Source organism: Hypanus sabinus, chromosome 25, assembly GCF_030144855.1.
Source record: "Hypanus sabinus isolate sHypSab1 chromosome 25, sHypSab1.hap1, whole genome shotgun sequence".
Lineage (NCBI taxonomy): Eukaryota > Metazoa > Chordata > Chondrichthyes > Myliobatiformes > Dasyatidae > Hypanus > Hypanus sabinus.
In genome coordinates, this window is record NC_082730.1 from 19,734,425 (window position 1) to 19,758,385 (window position 23,961).

At 37.5% G+C, this 23,961-nt stretch overlaps 1 protein-coding gene across 1 annotated transcript in view; it reads left to right on the plus strand.

The window, feature by feature from the left end:
- tmcc2 (transmembrane and coiled-coil domain family 2) overlaps positions 1-23,961 on the plus strand; it is a 147,947-nt gene that overhangs the window by 27,534 nt on the left and 96,452 nt on the right. The window lies entirely within an intron of this gene.

Consider the following 23,961-nt stretch of genomic DNA (forward strand, 5'->3'; position numbering starts at 1 on the left):
TTTATTAGGATTGTGTGTTGTCAAAGTTCACCATTCTCTTAAGTGGATGAGGTCAAAATTAAGCTGAGGTTGGATAATGAGTCTAATAATTGGAATCAAAATTATTTAGGAAGTAAATATTAAGGGTTTCCAAGGAAAATAACTTTTAATGGTTTGTTATTTTGAATCATTTATTGTTTATAATAAATTTTTAAGGTCAGGCAGTATTTAAAAATTTGTTGATGTTTAGCAGTTATGATTTGCTATACTGGATCTCCTCTTAGCCTTATTATATTTATTTCTAAGTAGTTTTCCTTGTATCATAAAGCTTGGATACTGTTTGCTCCTATGGCTGTTCGTAACAGCTTCCGGTGCTGGAATAATTGTGGTTTGTCTTGGTAAGTGCATCTGGGCTCTGACTGGAGACTGATGTGACCTGAGCAAAATGTTTGTCAGTGCTTGAATTAAAATTAGGAAAGTTTAAAAATGATTATTGATTTGGTTCAATTTAATTTTGTCTAAAAATTAAACCAGCATTTATTTAGCATTTCCAATTCAATCTGTTGTGTCTCAAGAGGTTTCTCATGAGCACTGCCATGCTAACTCTGAGATTAAGGTCTTGGAATGAATAATTAGGAAAAGTAACTGAAAGCTTGGACAAAGCCAGGTTGTCATTAGTGATTTTTAAGGGGCAGAAAAAGTAGTGATGAAGTTTAAGTGCTTGATGGGTGAGTTTATAAATTGGACTTTGTACTTATAAAGGTAATATCTGTTTCATTCAGAAGAAAATCTCTCACGATCTGGGGGAGAAATATTCTCCTCTTGAAATATTTTTATTGCAAACTAACTTTCCACATCCATTTCAAAATGCCAATAAGCTAATTGAACATGTTGTAAGATACTTGCAACACTGCAAGGTGGTTACAAAAACCATGATAATTACAACATACTGCATGGGGTATTATTTTCATTGTGGTCCATACCTCAATGCTTGAAATAACTTCTGTAAATAAGCTGCGTAAACAAGGTATTACAAACTGGAAATTGTTAGTAGTTAATAATAAACAGGCATTAGAATTAATGTTATTCCTACCGATCAATTTTCTTTCATCATTAGAAAAAAATTACAAACTTTATAAGAAGATTGAAAAGCATTGTCCTGTTCACAAAAAGCTGGAAAAATTCAGTTTGCTTAGTTACTGCCAATTAATCTGCTGTCAATCATCAAAGTTAAATGGTGGAAGCTGTCATTGACAGTTTAATCAAAAGACTTGCTCGCCATTATTATAGCTGCAGATTCCCAGGTTAGATTTTTGCCAAGACCCATTTGGTTCCTGACCTTGCAAGCTGTGATTCCACACAGCCCAAAGAGCTGAAGTGAGAGTGATTGCCTTTTCCATCAGTATAATATTGGACCAAGTGTAGCATCAACCGTTTAAGGGACCTGGGTGCTTGTCATTATGAACTTCACATTTTCCTTCTGCAACTGTATTTGCTCTCATTATTTGGTTTCTTCTCGTATCCTAAATATGCACCAGTAGGCTAATTATCTACTGTAAATTGCCTCAGTGCAGGTTAATGGCAAAAAGAATCTGAGTTCTGGGCCATGTGTTCAAATAACACATTGGTTATTCCAGTATTAAATTTGTATCCTAGCTGGATTCTTTGTTATGTACCTGAAATATTAGAGTTGTTGAAATTGATCTTTCCGGAGTTAGTTTTGACAAGGTTTCATCCTTGAGGAGGAGGGTGGTCGAAGAAACCTTGAACGCATTCTTTCAGAAAATAAAATCTGAAAGCTTCTCAGTGTGAGAAGCAGATTAGTAAATGATCCTATCGTTCGTGACATTTCACAAAGCAAGATGCATTAGTCAGCATTAAAAAAACTACAAATGCTAGAAATGTAACAAAAAAGTGCTGGAAATACACATCAGGTCAGGCTTCAAGGGTTGAAAGAAAAACAGAGTTAACATTTTAGTTCAAAGACACTTCATGCATTACTCAAAGCTATCAATTTTGTTCATTCAACTGACACCACAGTCTATACAACCCAAAGTAAAAGAGGCAGATACGATGAAGAGGCTCTTGGGCACATGAGTGTGAACAGAAGTGTAAGCATCATTAGCTTATTTAGTTTGCATTGTGGGCTGAAGGCCCTATTCCTGTTCTGTACTGTTGTATGTATGTCACTAGCTTATGATTTTCCACATGTATCCATTGATTCAGATACTGTGGTTGGAGCAAGATATCAATTATCGATTTTATCTATGCAGTATATGGCACACATTAAATTAAGTTGAACCTCTTGTTTCAGTAATAGGTTTACTTTCACAGGTTGCTCATAATGGGGCAGCCTTGTGTGTATTTTTGTGTTCATACCATCAATGATTGCAGTTGTCTTGGATTTATTGTGATATTGCCAATAACTCCTGATAAGGATCTTTCTTGCAATATTTCTGGGTCATGGGCTTTATGAATCCTGTAGGGTTTCTTTGAGCTGCTTCCAGCCGTCAGATATGTTGGAAAATAGCTGGCTCCTTTGAGAATAAAGTTGGTTTCTTTTATGATGCTATCCTCCTAACTTGGTTCATGAAAGAAGCAAGACTGAGTTTGCACTTAAGGAGCCATGCAAAGTGGCTTGTTTCTCAAGGCATGGGGAGTTTCTCTTTTGAAACAATTTTTACTTGGTGTCGAATTATTTTCTCATTTTCCCTGATAGGCTGACGATGGTATTTCTAAGATGACACCATTACTTAGAGGCCTTTCTCTAACAATTTATCTGGGTTAAATGCTCAACAAATGGAACTTGCCAGTACAGGAAGTTGCTCAGAATTGTAAGTAGTGTTGGGTCAAAAGAATAATGACATTGCTGAAATTAATTGATCATGGTATTGAAAGTAGATGAAAATGAATTTTGAAGAATTTACTGCTGCAGAATTTGCATTGCCGTATCATCAGCTCAAACGAAAAAATATGCCTTACTTCAGTGAAATTGAATTTGGGTGGGATGACATCAAGGTAGAAATTGATATCAAGGCTAGTAGGCTGCAGGTGGTTGTTGCATGGAAGTTCATAATTTTTACAAATGATTGCAACAGAAACCTTGATGAATAGCATTTGAAATGGAGTCATTGTTATCCTTGCTGATGAACAGGAATTCGCAACACATGATATCGTGCTATTTTTAAACACAAAGTTCTGCCAATACTGGAAATCCAGAGCAACACTCTCAAAATACTGGAGGAACTCAACAGGCTGGATAGCATCTGTGGAGAGCAATAAATAGTTCACATTTCGGACTGGTCCTGATGAAGGGTTTCGGCTTGAAACATTGACTTTTTATCCATCTCCATAGATGCTGCCTAACCTGCTGAGTTCCTCTAGCTTTTTTGTGTGTCGTTACTATTTTTAAATGTCCTTAACTTTGAAATTTTTAATGCCACAAACTTGAATGAATTGAAAACTCTTTCTTACCAGGGAAGTCAACATTAATAAAGTGAAAGTGAAGTGAAAAATGAATTTAAGTTGCTTCTGCGTTTATGAGTCTGTTTTTGTCTTAAATCCAGTGAAAAAATCACTGGGATAAACACCAGTTTTGTTTGTGTTGCCATAGAGTCATGGATGTGCAAGTTGATCTGTGCATTTTGACATCATCATCAAGGTATGGCATTTTGAAGGAGTATAGGGGTCCATAATGAATGTTTGCATGTAATTTGGTGAAACATTGCCAATTTCTTTAATTTTGTGCATTGCTGACACATGGGAGAAACATGGAACTTGGAGTAATGGTTCTTTCCTTTAACAATCTGGAAGCTGATTTCAAATATTGTCTTAATTTGTATATCATTATATTAAGGGTGCTGTTGCATCTTTCCATGTTGTTACAGTGCATTGCTTCAGATATTCATCATGAAGCACCTGCTTCACCAATAAACATTTGTAATTTCTCAGACAAATAGTAGCCTATCTAGTGTCTTGTTCAAAATAATTTTGATAATGTAGTAGATCTAAAGACAAAGAAAGGTGCAAATAAGCTTGTGCCTATAGATCTATATATTGCATATACCAGAGTTTTGAAATTCCATTGAGAACATTGTGTATTAAAGTTGAAACTTCATGAACTTCCATGGAACACTTACCAAATATTATAAAATATATTGGCTTGTCAATTCTTGAAGAATACATGATGAAAGTAAGGTTCCTGCATTTTCTGCTTGTTAAGTCCTGTAATTCATGAAGAGAAGTTCAGATGGCCAGTGTTTAATCTGTTGAAAAATTTAAGTGTATGAAACCATGGTTTACTGTAGAAACGATGTACACAAGCAGCAAGGTTTTTTGGAATAATCTCTAATGTCTGCAAAGACAAGAGTACAAACAGTGAAATAATAAATTACCATCCTGGAGAAAAATCTTTCTAGAGGGTAATGACATGCTGAAACAGAAATATTTACTATCTGGAAGTGATGTATGTAAGTTGCCTGGTGATGGGGGGAGGGGAAACCTTGTATTTTGAGCAAAATACAGTCCATGTATATGTATTTTCTCTTTGGGTAAATTCTTTGTAAATGTACTTCAATCAATCTGTCAGACTTTCAATGTGAAAGTTGCTGCTGCAATAGTATCTTTGTCTGATATTTTTGAGTTATGGCTTTCTCTAGCACAGATAGCCATTTGGTACTTGGTTTCCTAATGCAAGGAATGCTTGAAATTATTAATTTTACTCCTGTTCTGCTGCTACATTCCCTTCTTTAACTCATGCTGGGAACTTGTTAACTGCCCTTGTGTACCTTGTATTGACTGGGATTGAAAGTTGGCAGCTGTTTCTTCATGGCGGCTCTCGTGCCCTGTTTTCTCTTTTGGGCATCAAGGGTACTTTCCAGAAGCATTCTTAAGTCAGCATTTAGGAGAATGAATTTCAGGCTAATTTAACCTTAAATCAACTAGTGCTAAGGCTAATAGAAATGGTATGATCTCTGCTGACATAAAGAGAATTACAGACTTGACTAGTTATTTGTTAATGTTCTCCCTACTTTCTCTGACTGTATGCCTAAATCTTGTGCTCTCTACAATTATTGAGAGATGCTGCTGTAGCATCTGTTGTTGAGGAAAGAGATCAAAGCAAGAAAATTGGTTACACACTTTGGGTCAGAAGGCATCAAGCCTTTTGTCGGAGGCAAGGCAGTTTGGCGGAAAGGCCTTTAATAAAAATATTAAATCTATTGCTGCAGATGCTTGTTGGTCTCCTTAGAATTTTCAACATTTTCTGTTCCTGCCTCTGCAGTATTTTGCTTGTTTAGGGAACTCCATTGCTGTTCCAGTTCATGTAAGCTCACAACCATTGGGTTGTCCACTTTTTCAGGCATTACCTTTGCCAGGACCAAATCAATATGCCCTCCAAACAGAAGTTGTTGTATCATGTTCAACATGTCAAAAAAAAGCTGCCTGTTTAAGTGGTAAGTAGCCATTTTTGGAACCAAGTAATAGATGCTTCATTGATCTCAAAGGAAATTAGTGTCACAATAGCATTACCAGTGCACAGATATATATAAAATAAACACAAATTTTAGAAGATTTTACCAGTGTAGGTTGAGGACTGGACATTTTATTGGGATCCATGCTCAACTTATGTCCTGTTGTACCGCTGGCATTTTCGGGCAGCAGTGAAGGTCCTCCATCTCTGGTAGTGTTCAGGGCTTCCTTCATCATGTCGGTAGCTTCCTGTTGGTACTCATTACTGTCAGTCCAGCAAGTCCAGGGTGGAGACTTGGGAATGCCATCACACTCAGATGTAGAAGGGTTCTTCATTGCTGTTTTCATATTAATTTTGTTTTAGCAGTCAGGTTTGTTAGCCCTGAGCTGAACCATTAAACCTGGAGGACCAGTGGACCACTCTTAGACTAGCCTGTAGCCTTTGACCTGTTTGGCATGGGTGACCCTACCAAGAGCAAAAGCATAAAGCCCTGACTCCAGCCAACATAGCTCTCTGTATCATTGGGGTACGCAAGGTTGTGGTCCTCTTGGAGGATCTATGCTCAAATATGACAACTAATATGGGCCTCATCCAGAGTAATATATTTAAGGGTAATGATTCGTGCTCCAGGTAAAAATAATGGGATGTTAGCTATTACAGCTATAGGTGGAAGACAATTTTGAATCTTTAATGGTGAAAATTAAAGCTAAGAGCTAGGTGTAGGGGAAGCATGATTGAAACTTAATTATGCAAATCCAGCTGGGTAGAATAAATAAGTCACTGACAGGGATGTTATATGTGTAGGATATGTAATAGGAGATGACTTGTGTCACTTACTTTAGGAAAAAATGGTGATATAGACATCCACATATGGCAGCAAGTTGACATGTATAAGTTTGCAGACATGGTCAAGAGGTTCAGTTGTTGTTTAAGCTAAACATTAGAACGAGGAAGAAATGTGATCAAATTGACTTTGATGGTGGAATGATTGTTGGTGCCAGATGGGGTGGTTTGAGAATCTCAGAAACTGCTGATCTCCTGGGTTTTCATACACAAGAGTCTCGAGTTTACAGAGAATGGTGCGAAATTACAAAATATCCAGTGAGTGGCAGTTCTGTAGGTGAAAGTGCCTTGTTAATTAGAGGTCAGAAGCGAATAGCCAAACTAGAAGGCGACTGTACCTCAAATAACCATGTGTTACGTCAGCAACAAAAGACTACAAACAATCTGCCTAGAATTTCCCTAGCGCATAGCACATAGAAGGAATGGATTTTCAGTTCTTTACCATTTTCACTCATTTGTCTTTTATCTTTAAGTACAAACAGTTACACATGTAAGTTAAAGATATCCCGATTTGCTTTGTCATGACCTTGCTAAAGCAGTTTGTTGTGTCTTTTCACACTGTTTAACTGACATCCAGAACTAAATGAGCAGAAATTTCTTCCATGAAACATATTGGGAAAATCAAAGCCCTCCATTTTTCATCTTAATTGCAAATTTAGTTCACAGCCACTAAGTTCAGGTCTAATCCTGTCAACTGTATGAGGATGTATCACAATGTTCTCAAAGCAGGTACCTTTGAATTTTCTGACCATATCTGCAGGAGCGTGATGATCTGCTTCTACCTGTAATTTCTCAATCGATGTCTGCTTTATCTCATGTCCCCGTCACTCTCATTTATACCTGTGATAATCTCTGTTCTTGTACTTGACATTTGTCAATCTGGTTGATTTTCCTAACCATGCCACAATGCTTGATTGATCTTTTCCAAAAATCTACGAGCTGTACATTAACTCGTCGAGTTCAATTCGTCTCTTTTGATTGCTGAACTTCCACTGGCTTCTGGTCCTGCAGTACCACCGTTAGATTATTTCTATTTTAATTTTCAATTTCTTTCAAGGGCATTGCTCATCCCAGTCATGCCATTCTGTTACTTTGTGCAGCTCTTTGATCTCTGTGTTCTTTGATTTTAATTATTCCACCATTTGCGATTGTAAAGCAAGGTAAATCTCTAGAGTATCATGGAAGCAGACCATTACTTGTGTTTAAAAAGGAAGAAAATTTTTGAAAACTGTGGGCTGTTCAGGCTTAATGTACATTTGACACAGAGGAGTTGGCAATGTCACCGCCAAATACCTTTGTTCATGTTAAATGGCAAAGTAGGCTTGAGGGGCCGAATAGCCTCCTGCTCCAGCTAGTTCCTTGTATTCAAAATGGGCATGCAATGTGGAGTGGTTTAACTTTTGAGATGTCCTCTCTTCAACAGGCTGAAGAATGGTTGATTTGAAGGTATTAAGTGTTGATTCTCTAATGTTGAGACACCAAGGGAAAATGTGTGTATTGTTAAGACTTTTTTTTTAAAAAGCTTGACCAAGCTTTCAAAATGCATATAATTCTCTTCCTAAATTGTTCAGATTAAAATTTGAAGAGAACAATGCAATATCCGATGGTGTTGGATGTATACTGGATGGCTTTTCTGTTAGGTACAGGACCGTACTGTAGCCTATCCACTTCAAAGAACGACATGTTATGCATTTCGGGGTGCTATTATGCACACCTCTAATGCATGGTTACTGGAGTAACTGTCACCTTCCTGTCAACTTAAACCAGACTAAGCATTTTCCTCTGACCTTTCTCATTAACAAAATGTTTTCGCTCACAGAACTGCCGCACACTGGATTTATTTTTTGTTTTTCACACCACTGTTGAAACTCAAAAGACCATTGTGTATGAAAATTCCAAGAGATCAGGAGGTTGAGATGTTTAAACCACTCCATCTGGCACCAACAATCATCCACGGTCAAAGTCATTTGGATCACTGCTCTTCCCCGTTTTGATGCCTGGTTTGAACAACAATTGAACCTCTTGACTGTCCACATTCTTTTATACATTCATACATTTTAACTTTGGTCTAACTTCTGTTCAAATTAAGTTTTTGCTTTTCATTTAAGTTCATGAAATTAAGTCATTTATTTGACACAATTCATGGTGATTACTGCTGCGGAGAACATTTACAGCCTGACAGGAGGTGATTGAAGGAAAAATAACAGCTATTTCAACAACTGCACAGTGACATTACTGGCATCTCGTTACTTTATATCAGCAATTTCCCACAAATTGGACTACTATACTCATGACTGTGTGGCTGGTCATAGCTCACACCATCTATAAATTGATGACATTTCTATCGGCAGAATCTCAGATGCCATTGAGGTGACATTCAAAAGTAAGTTAATTCAGCTGGTTGAGTCCTGTCATAACGGCAACCTTGCACTCAACGTCAGCAAGGCTAAATAATTGATTATGGATTTCAGGAAATGGAAGTCAGGAGAACGCACATCAGTCCTCATTGAGGGGTCAGTGGTGGAAAGTGTGAGTAGCTTCAAGTTCCTGGATGGCAGCATCTTATACAATCTATCCTGGACTCAACATATTGTTGCAATCACAAAGAAGGCACCCCAGCATCAATACTTCATGAGGAGTTTGAGAAGATTCGGTATATCACCAAGTACTCTTATAAAGGTTTATATTTGTGTGATGAAGGGCCTTCTGCTTGGTTGCAAAATAGCCTGGTATGTAGGCTCCAATATTCAGGATCAAAAGAGGTTGCGGAGGATTGTAAATCAGGTAGCACCATTGTAGACACAACCCTCTCCGCTGAGGACATTTTCACGAGGGACTCATGTTTTAAGAACAGCTTCTTTCCCACCACAGCCAGATTTCTGAACTGCCTCATTATCATTCTTTTGTACTATTTGTTTGCAACTTGGAGTAATTTTTACGTACTGTTGCAAAATAACAAATTTCATTATATATATTCGTGATAATAAACCCAATTCTGATGAGATCATCATAAAATATAATAACATAACACTTGTTTAAATAAAATGTGAGCTTAATTGGTCATTGGATATTATTGTTAGTTTTGATGTTAATAAAGAAAATTCTCGATATTTTGTCTGTACAAACTCCTTACAGACAGTGGCAGGGATTGAACCTGGGTTACTGGTACTGTAAAGCGTTGTGCTAATGTCTACCCTACCATACCATTCTGCTAATTATCGTACACCAATCAGATCATTGTTAATAGCAGTGTAAAAATTAAGTAGATTATAATACATCTGTGTTTAGAACATAGAACATAGAGAATTACAGCGTAGTACAGGTCCCTCGGCCAACAACGTGGCGCTGACGTTTTAACCTATTCAAAGATCAATCTAACTCTTCCCCCCCCCCCCCACACCCCATTTTTCCCATCCATGTAATAGGAAAGTGTTTCTTAACGCCCCTAACGTATCTGTCTTTACCACCATCTCTGGCAGGGCGTCTGATTGCGTGGCTGCCCTCCCATAGGGCAGAGCCTTGGCGGTTGGGCTGGAAAGGCCTATTCCATGCTGTATCTCAATAAATAAATAAATCTGGGTGGGTGTCTTGTTCTGTAAAGGATGGGTGTAAGTAATTGCTTGAAAACATATTGCATTGATGCCCTGAGCTGTGTGGACTTCCTTCTGTGACAAAACAGTCGGAGTAGTCTTTAATAAGGGATGTTCAAAATTTGTTCAAAGAAGTTTCGAATGCAAGTGAAAGATGGGGTTAACCTGAAAATTAGAGAGCAGGCCCAGTTGGAGTTTATCCTCAAATATGAGAGGGCAGACTAAGCTATTTGTGAGAATAAAAATCTTTCAAAGGTAAAAATGTAGGTTTCAATTTGTTATTTTAGAGAAAATTTACATTAATAGTTTATGTAAACTACGGGATTATTATGTTTCTATCCAGACTTGTTAAAAATAGTCACTGAAATGAAAGGGTGGTTTTGCTGTCCTTTCATCTAATAGGATGTACACAGCTATTTATGATCTACTGAAAAGTAAAACGTTGCCTGTAATAAATTGCAGTTCATTCTATGCCTAAATACAGTATAATCTTCAGTTTAGCAAAAAAGTATGGGTGAGGTTCCAGATACTTTGCTGATGTCCTCTATAACTTCTATAAAATTAAAGAAGCTTTTAACTGGAACTTTTCAGTTGTTGCATGCTGAATTTTTAGTTGCAGGCTGAATTTGTAGCTGTCATAATCTTGCCATGGATGGTTTGGAAACTTAAAATGTGAATCCTGTTTGAAATTGTTTTAAACTTATTGAAACATTTGTAGAGCACTGCTCAGTGCACTGGAGTGATCAGAAGCTTCTGGGTTGCCTGCCACTTTACCACTCCCCTTGCACTCTGACCTTTCTATCTGAGGCCCGCTGCACTATAACAATGAAGCCCAATGCGATTTTGAGGATGCCCCTTCTGTCTGGGCATATTGTAGCCAGCAAGACAAGATATAGAGTCCTCTGGCTTTTGGTGAATTAGTCTTTCCTCACTTTGTATGAGAACTGGTCATTTTAGTCTGTTAGCATTTTGGTTCATTTTAAATATTATTTTCTTTTTATTGTCTGGCCTGCTGGGCATGTCCCATGGCCTTGCAGTGGGGTGCACTACAATACAATAATACACTATGTACACAAAATTTAATCTAGATCTTAACTGCCCCTTCAGTGCTACATTAGGCGATCCTGGCTCAAACTATCAGAGAAATACCTGTTTCATCAATTTCAGTCCCCTACATTTAGTAACCTATTTTTTTCTTTCCCCTTTGTGAACATGTTAACTGCTTTCCACACATGCTGCCTGATCAGTTGAGTGTTTCCAATACAGTAATTTAGATTTTGATTTTAATTTTAAGATACTTGGATTGTTAATGGCAGTGACGTGCAAACTAGGATATCAATATTGTCAGTTTCCGTTTCCAAGCACTGAAAAGTGGAATATTAATGTGTATTTGCTTCCTGTACAAGAGACTTGTGTGTGTGTGTGTGTGTGTGTGTATAATGTACGTTTTCTATATGTTACATTAATTGGTGTGTGGGTGTTTATTTTGTGTGATGGATTGCAGTTGAGTGACCACTGATAGGAAATGAGCAGTAGACGGAGATGAGGTCAACATTAGTTGTGAAGTGACACCAATTCTGCTGTTCATTACTTTGTTTGTGTTCCTCAAGGTCCAAAATTGAGGGGGGTGGGGAAGGAGGAATAAATATTTGGGAAATACATTACCCCTCAAAAAATTATTAGTTTGTTTGTACTGGTTGTGGGGGGTGGGGGATTATGACAGGAAGTGGGTGGCAGTATTAGGGTGCAATGTCAGAGGAAGGAAAAGAAGCCGAAGATGGAAGTTTAAGGTGTTAACCACCCAAAGTCATGTAAAAGGCGGTTGCATTTTGCAATGTATTCATTTAAAGTTGTTATTCAGAAAAGGCAAAATAATTCTGCAGGCACAACAGGACTGTTTAAAATCAAGGATTTAACATGAATTTATCCAGTGAAGAGGAAGGAGGAACTGCTCAGTTGCTGATGAGATGAAAAATTCGGCTATTGGAAGTAAATGCTGCAACTTGCATGTCTCTACGTCGTACAATGTGAGAAACCTGGGTTTACCATGTTTTTAGTTCTCTATTGCTTTTAAGTTAAAGTTTGAAAGATTTTGCAAATTTCATTGAAAAGTTCTGAAAACTGTTATTTTGGCTCTTCCAGTTGTCACTGTGAGACCTTAAATGCATTTTGTCTTTTTATATTCAGGATGTGCAACTTAAATACAATTTGTTTAACAAATGAAAGGACCAATCATTTGGATTTTGTTGAAAATTAAGATGAATAGATGAAAATCATTTTCTATGTGACACAGGTTGTTGAAAATCTGTAGATCTTTTCAGTAATTCAAATTCCAAAATTTTAAAAGTTTGGATGGTCTCTTTCACAGGCTTGGATGTGTTGCAGATTTCTTCCTGATGAACAGAAAATGCTTCAATCTAAAATATCTTTTGCGCATTATACTTTGTCCCTATGCTCTCTAGATGGAATAAAGGTGGATTTTTGTCATTTAGATTGAGACTATTCAGTTATCCATTTCTATTACTTTTGATCCCTTTCCCCAGTTTAATGGGCCAATGTTCACCTTGCCTTAGTCACAAACCCTATTCAATTCACTTGTATCGCCTTCATGCCTTTCATGAAATTGCATTGTCCTTGAGATTCACATACTGGTCCTCCTTTCTCAGTACCAAGAAAGAACTGATCACATGTGTTTCTTGTTCCTCTCTTGTTATTATGTATCATTTGCTGTCCTTGAGCACAGTTTCCTTCTACTTCAAATATGATGCTGTCACTTCTTCACAGAAGCAATCACCATATTTCTTGTCACATTTTAAAACCAGTTCAAGAACCTAGAAGTCTCCAGGTTTCATGTGCATCTTATGGAGGATGGCTTGGCTGAAGTACTCAAACAACATTGCTGGAAATCTTTGAAGACGTCCTTTATGATTGTGACAGGTTATATACCACCTTGACCCCTTGACCTGAATGAAGCTTTTGACACAGTTGGCCATTCCGTCCTTGAGCTTGCCAGGTATCCAAGATGGTGCTGGAGCAAGGCATCTCATTGCAAACTGCTCTTTGCAGTTCTCTATTTTACTTGTCTTATAATTGTTCCATTTTTTGAGATGTAAATTCTGTTTACCTCAATGTATTGTTGTAATGAAATGAACTGTGTGAACACCATGTAAAACAAGTTGCTCCCTGTACCTCGGTATCTGTGACAATAATACACCAATTTACTAGTTTCCTGGATTGGATTCCATCAATCTGTTTTCAATTTTTATAATCCAAAATCAGCGCTATTTTATACTGCATTTTTCTGTGGTGTTTGTGGCTCTGTCTGACATCCCTCTTGTCTGCATTTTAGCCTCTGGCAAAGTCTTCTAAAAACATGCAGTTTCCACATCTTTGCTAAAGACATATCTTTTGACTGTTAATTGTCAATTTGCTCAAAGTAAGAGAAGATAGAAGGTCTTTGTCAAAGATTTCATTCATTAGCCACATTTATCCAAATGAAGAAATGATGTGTATATGTTCTCTCCATTTACTGTTTTTTTTTTGAGAAATTAGACTTCACCCTGTTGGAAAGACATTCTCTTTTGAACCAATCCATCTACCTCCTACTTGATAACAATTTAAATTAAGCTTCCTAATTTTGATGAAAGGTCTTTGTGCTGATACTGCCTGATCTGCAGAGTGTATCGAGCATTTTCTATTTTGTTCATTTGTCCTCAGTTCCAAGATGAGCAAAAAGATTTTAAGTCTTTGCATTTTTTCACTCCTTCCTTCCTAAACATGTAAACTTGAGAAATTCCTACTTCTGCAATTTGAACATCCTGGGTTTTATTTTCTTTGTTACCACATCTTCCTTGAGACTTTAGGGTCAAACCACAAGAACTTCATGTAACTTTGGTGCCCTTTTTTGACTCAAAAGAGTTGATTAAAAATTGCTGCCTTGATCAAGCCTTTGGTATTAAGTCCCAGTATCTACTAATGGATACACTTCAATTTTTATTTACTTACTTTGATATATTTTGGTGCTTCTCAGTAGCAAAAATATTTCTGTAATTCTGGTACCAAACCAAAGTTCTCTAAGGATGCAGTTCCAGATATTAGTGCCTTGACAACTTACAAAACACCCATGAATGGTGAGACAATTAAATCTAAGATTGTCCAAGGGCAAGGATTGAAATCTCAAAGTTTGTGAACCAGTTTCAGTAATCTATAGAATACAGTTCAATTATGACTGCTTTTATTTGTCTGAAAATGAAAAGACACTACCAAATGGCTCTGTGAAAATAAAGAATGTACTGTGTACTTCCTGATACAATACTTATTTTTGTCTCAACTGTAGCTTGTTGTGACTTTATTTGTTTGCCTTGGAAGCTATTTGCTCTGAAGAGAATTCCTGATGTGGTTATAAAGAAATGCCCATTTAAGGCACACAGTAGAGTCTAGTCTTCATTTGTAAGGATCCTCTATGGGTGCCATGGTCAGGATGAGTTGAAAAGCCAGTTTCTGTGGTGTATGACTATTGATTTTGTAGAGATGACACTGACGTTAGGATTACAATTGCAAAACTGCTGAAAAAGGCTGAAAATTGTCCAATATATTTTTTCTTTTAATATTTGCATTAGTTTGTTGGATGTATTTTTAATACATTTTTACTTAATACTTTCATGAAGTATAACTGTGAATATCATGTTAAATATAGTTGAATAATAAGTACTCTGATGTCGTAAGAATTGATGGTTTTGCTTGCATTTAGTTTTCTGAGGTTGGCTTAACTTTGATTACTGTAGTCGACCTAGTTTTGTACTCTGCACTTGATCATAGCATGATAGCATAAGGGTCAGCATAACACTGTGACAACACCAGCGACCTGGGTTCAGTTCCACCAATGTCTACAAGGAGTTTGTACTTCCTTCTTGTGACTGTCTGGGTTTTCTGAGGATGTCCAGTTTCCTCCCACGTTCCAAAAACATATGGATTAGAAGGCCAGTTAGGCACATGGGTGTAATTGAGTGGCACGCCTGGAAAGGCCTGTTAGCTTGCTGTATCTGAGGTACATTTGAGGTAAATGAGAGATTCATTCAGGTTACTTGTCTTAAGAAAGGAGTTAGAATAGGTGTATTTATTATCACGTGCACCGAGGTACAGTGAAAATGTTTCAGCAGATTTTACTTTATTAGTTAAACAAACGCTAACTGATCTGAATTTAAGAGTAATCTTCCAGTAGGTTAAAAGGTTGGAACAACATTGTGGACTGAAACTGTGCTGTAATGTTAAATGTTCTATGACTTAGCAAGAACGTAATTGTTCCCAAGGCCAGCTATTTGGAAACAAAATTGAAGTTCTTTAATTTAATGCTATTTAAAACTCTACCTTGACCTCTCCTGTATTTTCTTCAATTCAAGTCCTATTGTCAGCAACTTTTCTTCTGTCGGTATCTTAATTCCTATTGTTATATAATCGCTCCTACTTTTCAGAATCAAACTTTCCTTCATGATGTCTGCTCCTGTTTAAAAATGATTGCAACTTTAGCTTGTTGAGTTTTGGTTGAAGATCCCTGGATCAGCAGGTGAAGCAACAACTCTCTGAGGATTGTCAGTCTCTTTGGAAAAGTATCATCACATTGAAGAGGCAATTAGGAGTGCAAGTAAACGAACGATACAGTGGTACGATACAGTTTTAGGGACAAAATATTAAGTGGAAAAATTGTGGTTAATGTCTGACGGATTCCATTTGTGCAAACATTTGTAAGTAGATTTTTGTTCCAAAGTCAGAAAATGCACAAAAGTCAGCAGATATGGTACACTGTACCTCCACAGTATTGTAATGAATGGCAGTAGCTTCGAAGAAAGAACAATTTGGTGTGTATGTGTGTGTTTGTGTGTGAATGTTAGTTCTGCCATACGTAGAAATGAACACATATATGTACACCAACTTTTGAATTTAGTAACGTTAAGGGAGCTTGTTTGTACATGGGTGTGTCCAGAGAAAAGTGTTTGTGTTTTGGGAATAGCTTGTGGTCAATCTTTTGAAGGAAGTAAATTAACACTCCTTACTATGAACCACAACTCATTTTTGTTATGCATTCATTTTTAATTATTAATCTATTTTTACTTGAGTCATGTTTATTAAATAACTGTAATTGTGTCCAGTGTGCTGATGAATTATTCAAAAGAGTTGCACAATCAGCTTTTAACCTCTTTGCTCTGGCAGACCATTTGTCTGAGGGTAGAAGTCAACAGACTAGAGAACATACTGCTTAAAATAATCATCCCCTTAAATTTGTAATTTAATGTATTCTTGATTGGTATATTGATTTTTGCTATGCAGGCCATATTAATATTTGCAGCCCAAGGTTTATTGTACTGCTCCATTTGTTTTTGTACCACTGCAGATGCTTATGACTGTAAATGTTGGATTGTGGTTCCCTTCCATGCACATGATTTCACCTGCTAAGCACTTTGAGCATTTTTAATTTTTATTTTTAGAACACAGAAATTGAGGACACCATATCTGGATGCTGCCTTTTTTTAAAGTGATGAATGAATGACAATAGCTGAGGTTCAGCCATGGAACACAGCCCTACACTGTAGATTCAGATACATTTTGTACACAGGTCTTTGGCATTCTGATGGCCAAGGCTTGTAATAAGTAAATAATTACTTCAGTTGGGTTTGGGAATTTTGATTAAAAAGATTAGTGCAGCCAAGGAGATTTTTTTTCTTTATTTTACTTCATCTTTGTGCTTTAATTACCAATAGTTTATTTTTTTTATTTCAAAGATTTTAAGAAATTAAATGTACTTCAACTGTTTTAAAATAACTCTGCAGCGACTGCCCAAGGCTGTCTGAACATTCTGGGATGGGACCTCATATCCATCAGCTGACTCAGAGGCAGTCTGCACAGAAATGGGCTCTTCACCACATTCTGTCCATGCTGACCTTTTTTGGTCACCTACACCAATTCAAATTGCCTGTATTAGGACTGTATTCTTCTGTGTTTTGCCTGTTTATTCTAAATTCCTCCAAGGCATAGAATAGTATCAGATTCCACCACCTCCTTTGGCATTGTGTACTGGATATCACCTCTGTCTTTTTAAAAAAAAGTCTTGCTCCACAGATCTCCTTTAAAACTTATTCCTCTTGCCTACTTACTATACTCATTTTTGATACCTGCAGTAGGGGGAAAATGATTTAGACTGTCCTCCCTGTTTGTGCCACCCTTAAATCTTGTATAATTCTGTCAGATCAAGTAAAGTCTGTTTTACTTGAGGGAAAATGAGCTCAGCCTGTCCAGTCTCTCCCCATAACTTAAGTATCCCAATTTTCTGGTGAATTGCATCTGCACCCTCCCCAATGTAAGCTCACACAGCCAGCAGAATCAAAAGAGGGATTATTATCCTAAGAGAGAAACTGCAATTGAGTGAATTTCAGAGGGTGTTCTACGGCATGAGTCGCAAAATGCAAGTTGCCAGCTCTAATGAGTAGTTAAGGAGGCAAATTTCATTTTTGCTTTCATTGCAAAGGGACTGGAGTTCAGAAATGTGGAGCTTTAGTTGCAGTTGTGAGGAGAGGCCTCGCCAAGGATACTGCGTATGGTTTTGGTCCCCTTACAAAATAAAGTAACGTTGGAAGTAGTGCAAAGGAGATTCATTGGGCTAATTCCTGGGATGAGAGTGTTGGTCCTATCCAGAGAACCTAAATAGTTTGGGATTATATTTCTGGAGACTGGAGAATGAGCAGTGTCCCAATTCAGATATGAGATTCTAAGGAGGCTTGACAGTGGTTCATGTTGGGAGTAGAAATTTCTTCCTGTAGAGACTCGTGAACCTCTGGAATTCTTTACCTTGGGGAGTGCTGGAAGTTATTACTGTTTGAAGTACAGCTGGACAAATACTTGATCAAATTGAGGAATAAATGTCTTTTGAGAGGTGGTGGCACAGAAGAGGAGATGAAGCTAGCTTAGAGCAGTTCTGATCAAGCTAAATGGTGGAAGGCAGACAGCCCAAGCTTCTTATTTTCTTCTGCTCTGCTAATCAGGCCTGTTGGGTTGTTCTCTGAAGTGCATAGGCAGTTCCATTTAGTTGTGATTGGAACTAGTTTGGAATCTTTGAAGCATTTCCACAATATTTTATTGTTGTGCCTTGACCAAATTCAGCTATTTATGTAGAAGACATTTCATGTTGGTATTAGATACTTAAATAAAAAAAAATTGATGTACAATCCAAGGTATTAGCTATCATTAGCTCTGTTAGAGTGACAAATGATTTTGAAACACATGATGATGGTTTTCTGACTTATTTATTGCAGCACTGCAGATGACTGATAATAAGTTGGATGTCGCATTCTGCATTCCGGTTGAATGCCTCTGCCTCACACAATTCCTGAAGCTATTTTTGCACATAATGTTATAGCCTATTTTAAAGTTTACACAGACCATCAGGGAATACAAATTTAACACAGAATCTTTTCTAAGCTAATTTTGGATTTTTGTATTGGTCTTGTTTTTGAATGCACATTTTCACCATAATGAAGTCATGGGATCCATTTTTAATAAAAAGTATCCATTTATCATTACACAATGTTACTTTGTTCTTTTTAACATTTTGCTCTGGATGTGTTTTCTTTACATGCTGTGATCCCATTACCATAACCTTTTGTCCAAAAATTATTTTGCCTCAATTGAGTGCTTGTTTAGTAGCCAGCCAGACCATGAACTGAATCTGACTGCAGATAATATTTCTCTGTCAAGAAATTGCCATTCTGAACTACAATCTGTTGTCCCTTTCACATTTCTGCTCTCTTCTTCATGATTAGGGCTTGATGTTTATGATGTTTTAATCTTCACTTTTTTTCCCTTGTACTTTCTGCCATCTTGTAGTCTTACTTGCTTATTAATACCTTTCTGAATCCCCACATGTTATGGAGAGCCTGGATAGTGTGCTGTGAGAGATTCTGGCTTTTGTGATTGCAGACAACCATTATTGACCCTACTAAAACCAAGTTCAGCTTTAGAGTCTGCTGCTCTGCTTTCAGGAATGCATTGCTAAAGCAGATTTAGGGTCATTTTGGTCACGTAAAATGCTGTAAATCCTGATTGCATGCAAACTGCAACTTGACAGTAAATACACTTCTGTGGGAAATATACAAGTGAAATTTATCTTGGGCTATTCTTGTTTTTCTAATGAAAAAATAATAACATTTTTCCCTGATTTTTTTTTTATTCAGCATGAACTGTGTCTTTCCTCTTCACCCATATTTGTAACGCTGACTTATTTTATTAGTTATAAAGCATTTCAAGACATGCTGAGATTCTGAAAGGCACTGTAGGATTTTTTTTTTCATTTCATAACTGCACATGGCAATGCATGCTTATAGTTGACCAAATGCATCATGCCAAGCATTTCACAGGATGAATGGAAATGAACAGGTACCTTATTTTGTGTATTATCTGATGCATTGTGTTTCCGGCGCCTTGTATGTATTTCCTGGGTATTTTTTAACAAAATGTAATTTGATGTTAGCTGGAATCCAGTGTACTTTGAGTCTTCAATGTAAGTGCACTAGTAATTTGAATCTTACACGTTAGTGTCTGGGGAACATTAGGTACTACACACTTAGACTAAGAGTCATTGGAACAAAAAATAAGAAAGTAGTCACTGCTTAAATTAACATTTGAATTTGTTATTAACTGATGGATACAGGAGAAAGCAGTCTACGTGGCTGTGTGTTTCATAAGAGGAAACACCTGTTAATCGCTGATAAAATACAGATGGTCTTAAGTGTTTTTATTCCTTCTCTGTAAATTCTACATGCAGTTTTCAACAAGAACACTGCGGATTGACCCAGAAACCCATCATGTTTGCTTGCATCTAGTGGACAGTGTCACTACATGGCCTAATGGCCTACTGAAAAAGAATCCAGTGCTTTCACAGTGTTTATGATGAATAAACTCTTCTTGGGCTTCAAGCAGGGGTACAGGTATTGAATCCAACCGGCATTTTGATCTCAAACTCTGCCATCTTCTGGGCGGGATGATGCCTGGGCATGTCCAGTCTGGTGGTATTTGTACTCCTGTTGTCCATCCCCCCCCGAATGGTTAGTCTTCAACCAGTCAGGTTTCTGCTGTCCCACTTTGTTTACTATCAAATTGCAGTTCTTACTTGGAGTAAGACCTTCATCCTTGTTAAAATTCTTTTTCTCTAGTTTTGTTTTAATGCCTTCCTTCACCAATGTCCCAAAAGTCATTGGTGCAACACAGTAGTTTTGTGCTGTCGAAGTCAATCCGATGGCTGTTGTGAATGCAGTTCTGCTACTGCCAATTTCTGTGGGTAACCCAAATAGATACACCTCTTATGCTTCTTGATACAAGTTTCTGGCCGATATAAACTGCTCTGCATTCACAGGGAATCCTGTAAATGCCAGTACACCTGTACACTAGCTCATTAATACAGATATCTATTCAGCCAATCATGTGGTAACAGTGGAATTATTAAAAGCATGCAAACATGGTGAAGAGATTCAGTTGTTGTTCAGACCGAATATCAAAATGGGGAAGAAATGTGATACCAGTGACTTTGACCACGGAATGATTGTTGGTGGTGTGAGTATCTCAGAAATTGTTGATCTCCTTGGCTTTTCATACACACCAGTTTGGGGTTTGCAGAGAATGGTGTGAGAAATTAAAAAAAAAACATCTAGTCTGTAGCAGTTTAGTGGTGAAAATGGTTTGTTAATGCGATAAGCCAGACTGGTTCAAGCTGACAGGAAAGTAACAGTAACTTAAATAACCATGTGTTACAACAGTGGTATGATGAGTATTTCTGAATGCACAACATGCTGATCCTTGAACCCCACAGTAGAAGAAGGCCACACTGGGTTTCACTGCTGTACCTAATAAAGTGATCACTGAGTGCCTAACTCTTGATACCTGCTGACAGATGATGAGATTTTATGTGATTATTTAGAGTTATAGTTCAGTTCCAACTTGAATTTTGTGTGGAGCACAGGATATTATCTAAATGAGATATAATGCTATCCAACTGTGTTGGATAAAACGAGTGGGTGATGATTGGTTGATGTTACTTGCAGAGAGATTTAGGAATTAGCTGGCTCTTGCAATCTACTTTATGAATTGTCTTTTGTCAAGACCACTCAGCACTTTCTCTACACAGCTTTGCATTATGATGAGTCACTTAATTTAGAAGAATTTTGTTTGAATGTCTGTTGTAGTTTCATTGCAATTGTTTTTGTAACATTAGTACATTGGAGGAATTACAATTAGAGTTCTTGGATTAAATACTTCTCATTTTATACAATCCAAATATTCATATAACATGAATTATGAAATAAAATGAATTTCATGGTCTTAATATAATAAACATTGATCTTCAATATTGATTTTAATTTCAATTTTTCCCTCTCACTTCCAACTTTGCAGAAATTATCTTTTTCAATGTGGGCATTCAATCTTATTTTCTTCAAGCTTTGTCAACTTTCTGTTTGACTTTTTGGAAAAAAAAGCATTGCTCAGCTCAAGTCAAAACTGTTTTTAAAAACTGCAATAAAATGCTGATTATTTTTTTCTCAGAATAACCTGTTCAATGATGCTCAGTTTGGATTTTGCCAGTATGATTTCCAGATTATGCTACAGCCATGCAGACAATGTTTAGTGCGTTACTTTATGAGAATGACTGCCTTCATATCAAGGCATTATTTGTTTGTGTTTGAAAAGATGATTCTGATGTGATTATAGCCATCTGCAACCAAAGTGCCGTGTTGATATTTGACTCTGCTATCACCGTTCTTTCCAAAGCAGAACTAAATCTTTTAATTCTGTTTACTCCATTCAATATTGGGAAAATATCTCAGTGTCCTGGATACAACAAAAGCTAAAAATCCTCATAGCATCCTTGATGTTCTGTAGTCCAACTTACCCTGCTTCAGATAAACTTCAGCACCAATGTTTACGTGCCAATGTGGAAAACTGCCAAGTGATGTTGTGTACACAAAAATAGATTTGAATCCCAGGCAACTGTTGGTAAGGGTACAGTAGTTGAGGGCAAAATAACCAGGTGTCCCATTTCTGTATGTTCAGTGTCTGTCAACACTTTGGGCTTTCGGATTAATGGTTAGTTGAGAGCATAAGTGTGGGGGGTGGTGATTGGGGTGGTTGCAGGAGGAGAAGAGTTGAATGGCCAAGATGAGTTCAGAATGTCAGCCCTGACATCAGTGAGACTTGATCAAGTGTGATGTGAAGAACTCAGTAAAAATGAAGACAGTAGTATTGAGTGATGGAATCGGAGAGCAATACTGCATGGAAACTGGTCTTTTGGCCAACCAACTGTTTACGCTCATCCTACATTAACTATTCTCCTCACATTCTCATTAACTCCCTCTAAATTCTACCACCACTACTACATAAAGCGGGGGTTATGTAATAGTAGCTTGTTAACCTATCAATCCGCACGTTTGGGTTGTGGGCGGTAACTGGAGCATTCAGGTGGAAACTCACATGTGGTTACAGGGAGAATGTGGGAACTCTACACAGACAGCTCCCAAGTCAGAATTGATGCAGGTGCTGTCTGCATTCTCTAAGGCACCAGCTTCTGTAACTGCCCATTATACTGCCCTGAACTGGGGAGTGTCTCCATTGTGGTATTATTGAGTGAGGACCTCTCATGATGGATGCACTTATTGTCTCTGCTGCAAAAATTACTCTAGGTAGATTCTCTGATCCAGCCATCTTCACTTATCTTCATTAATAACTTTCCTTTCATCATGTCAACAGTAAGTATGCTTGCTATTGATCATATGCTTTTCTTTTCTGATTGCATGTCCACTGATAGCAGTCCATGTCTGTGCACTGCAAACCCTGGAGAGTATGAAGTTGATGACTGGTGGGTGGCAAATGATGGTCATGGCACTTCAGTGTCAGTGAAATAGGTTCACAGTCTCACTTTCATACTCAGTGGCATTCATCAGCACTGAATTCTTTGTCATTATCATGGAACTGAGCAGACCAGCCTTGCGTATACCATGAAAAAAACAAACTGGTTATTCTGTCACGGTTCTCTTTTCTACTGCAAAGCTTTTCCAACATCTGAGGCCTGAGTTAGTGTGATAGAATACTCCTTTTTTTGAGTGCACTTCCATCAGCAATTGTAAAACCTGATGCCATCAGACAAAGAAGTTCACTTGAAGGGCATTCCCCAGAAAACATGCACAGTCATTGTGGGGATGGGAGGAGTGGAGGAAAGGTGCAGAATTGCAGTGTGGAAGATGTAAGTAAGTTTGAAGCAATGCCATGGCTTTGAGTCCATTTGGTACTGTGATTGGACCTTTTGGTGAATCTATTGATTAAGATCCCAGTTTGCTTTTCTTCATTTCACGGACGTATTATGGTATATGATTGTTGGTACTGTTCCGAGTTTGAAGCAGTGGAAGCTGCTCCACAGAACCTCCCTGTGACTTGTAAGGTCTGGAAGGGAGAGTTAACAAGCACACGGGAACCCCACTATCCATATGTACTCCGCTGGGCTTCCTCCACCTTGGGAAGGTATTTGCTATTTATCGTTATCAGCGGGTGAAAATCTTGAAACATATGACCTTGCAACACACATGGATAGCTCATGGATAGCAACATGGAGTTGATGTCCAGCCAAGGTTTATTTCCTGAAATGACAACTTTTCTCGGTTCTTTGGTCATTGCTGCATTGACATTTCTGGGAACCTGCTGAACATGACTTTTACATCACATTTTTCTATATAAAGATATAATGATTGCATTTAGAAAGCACTTAATTGGCTGTGGAATATTAAATGGTGCAATACAAATGCTTGTTTGTCTTTTAATAAAAAATCAATCTTGTACAGCAGAAGTTTGCACATGACAGGAAGAATGCAATTCCACATTAGTATGCTGGGCATTATTTTTATGGTGTAGTGGAGATATTTTGTAAAAATTATTGCAGGACATTCTAATCTATACCTAAAATTTATTTTCTTGACTCTGAAGTGCATAGTTTGCACATAAACTGCCCTCAGTTGACCACAAGGTAATTTGTTATTGTAGATCTTGATGTTG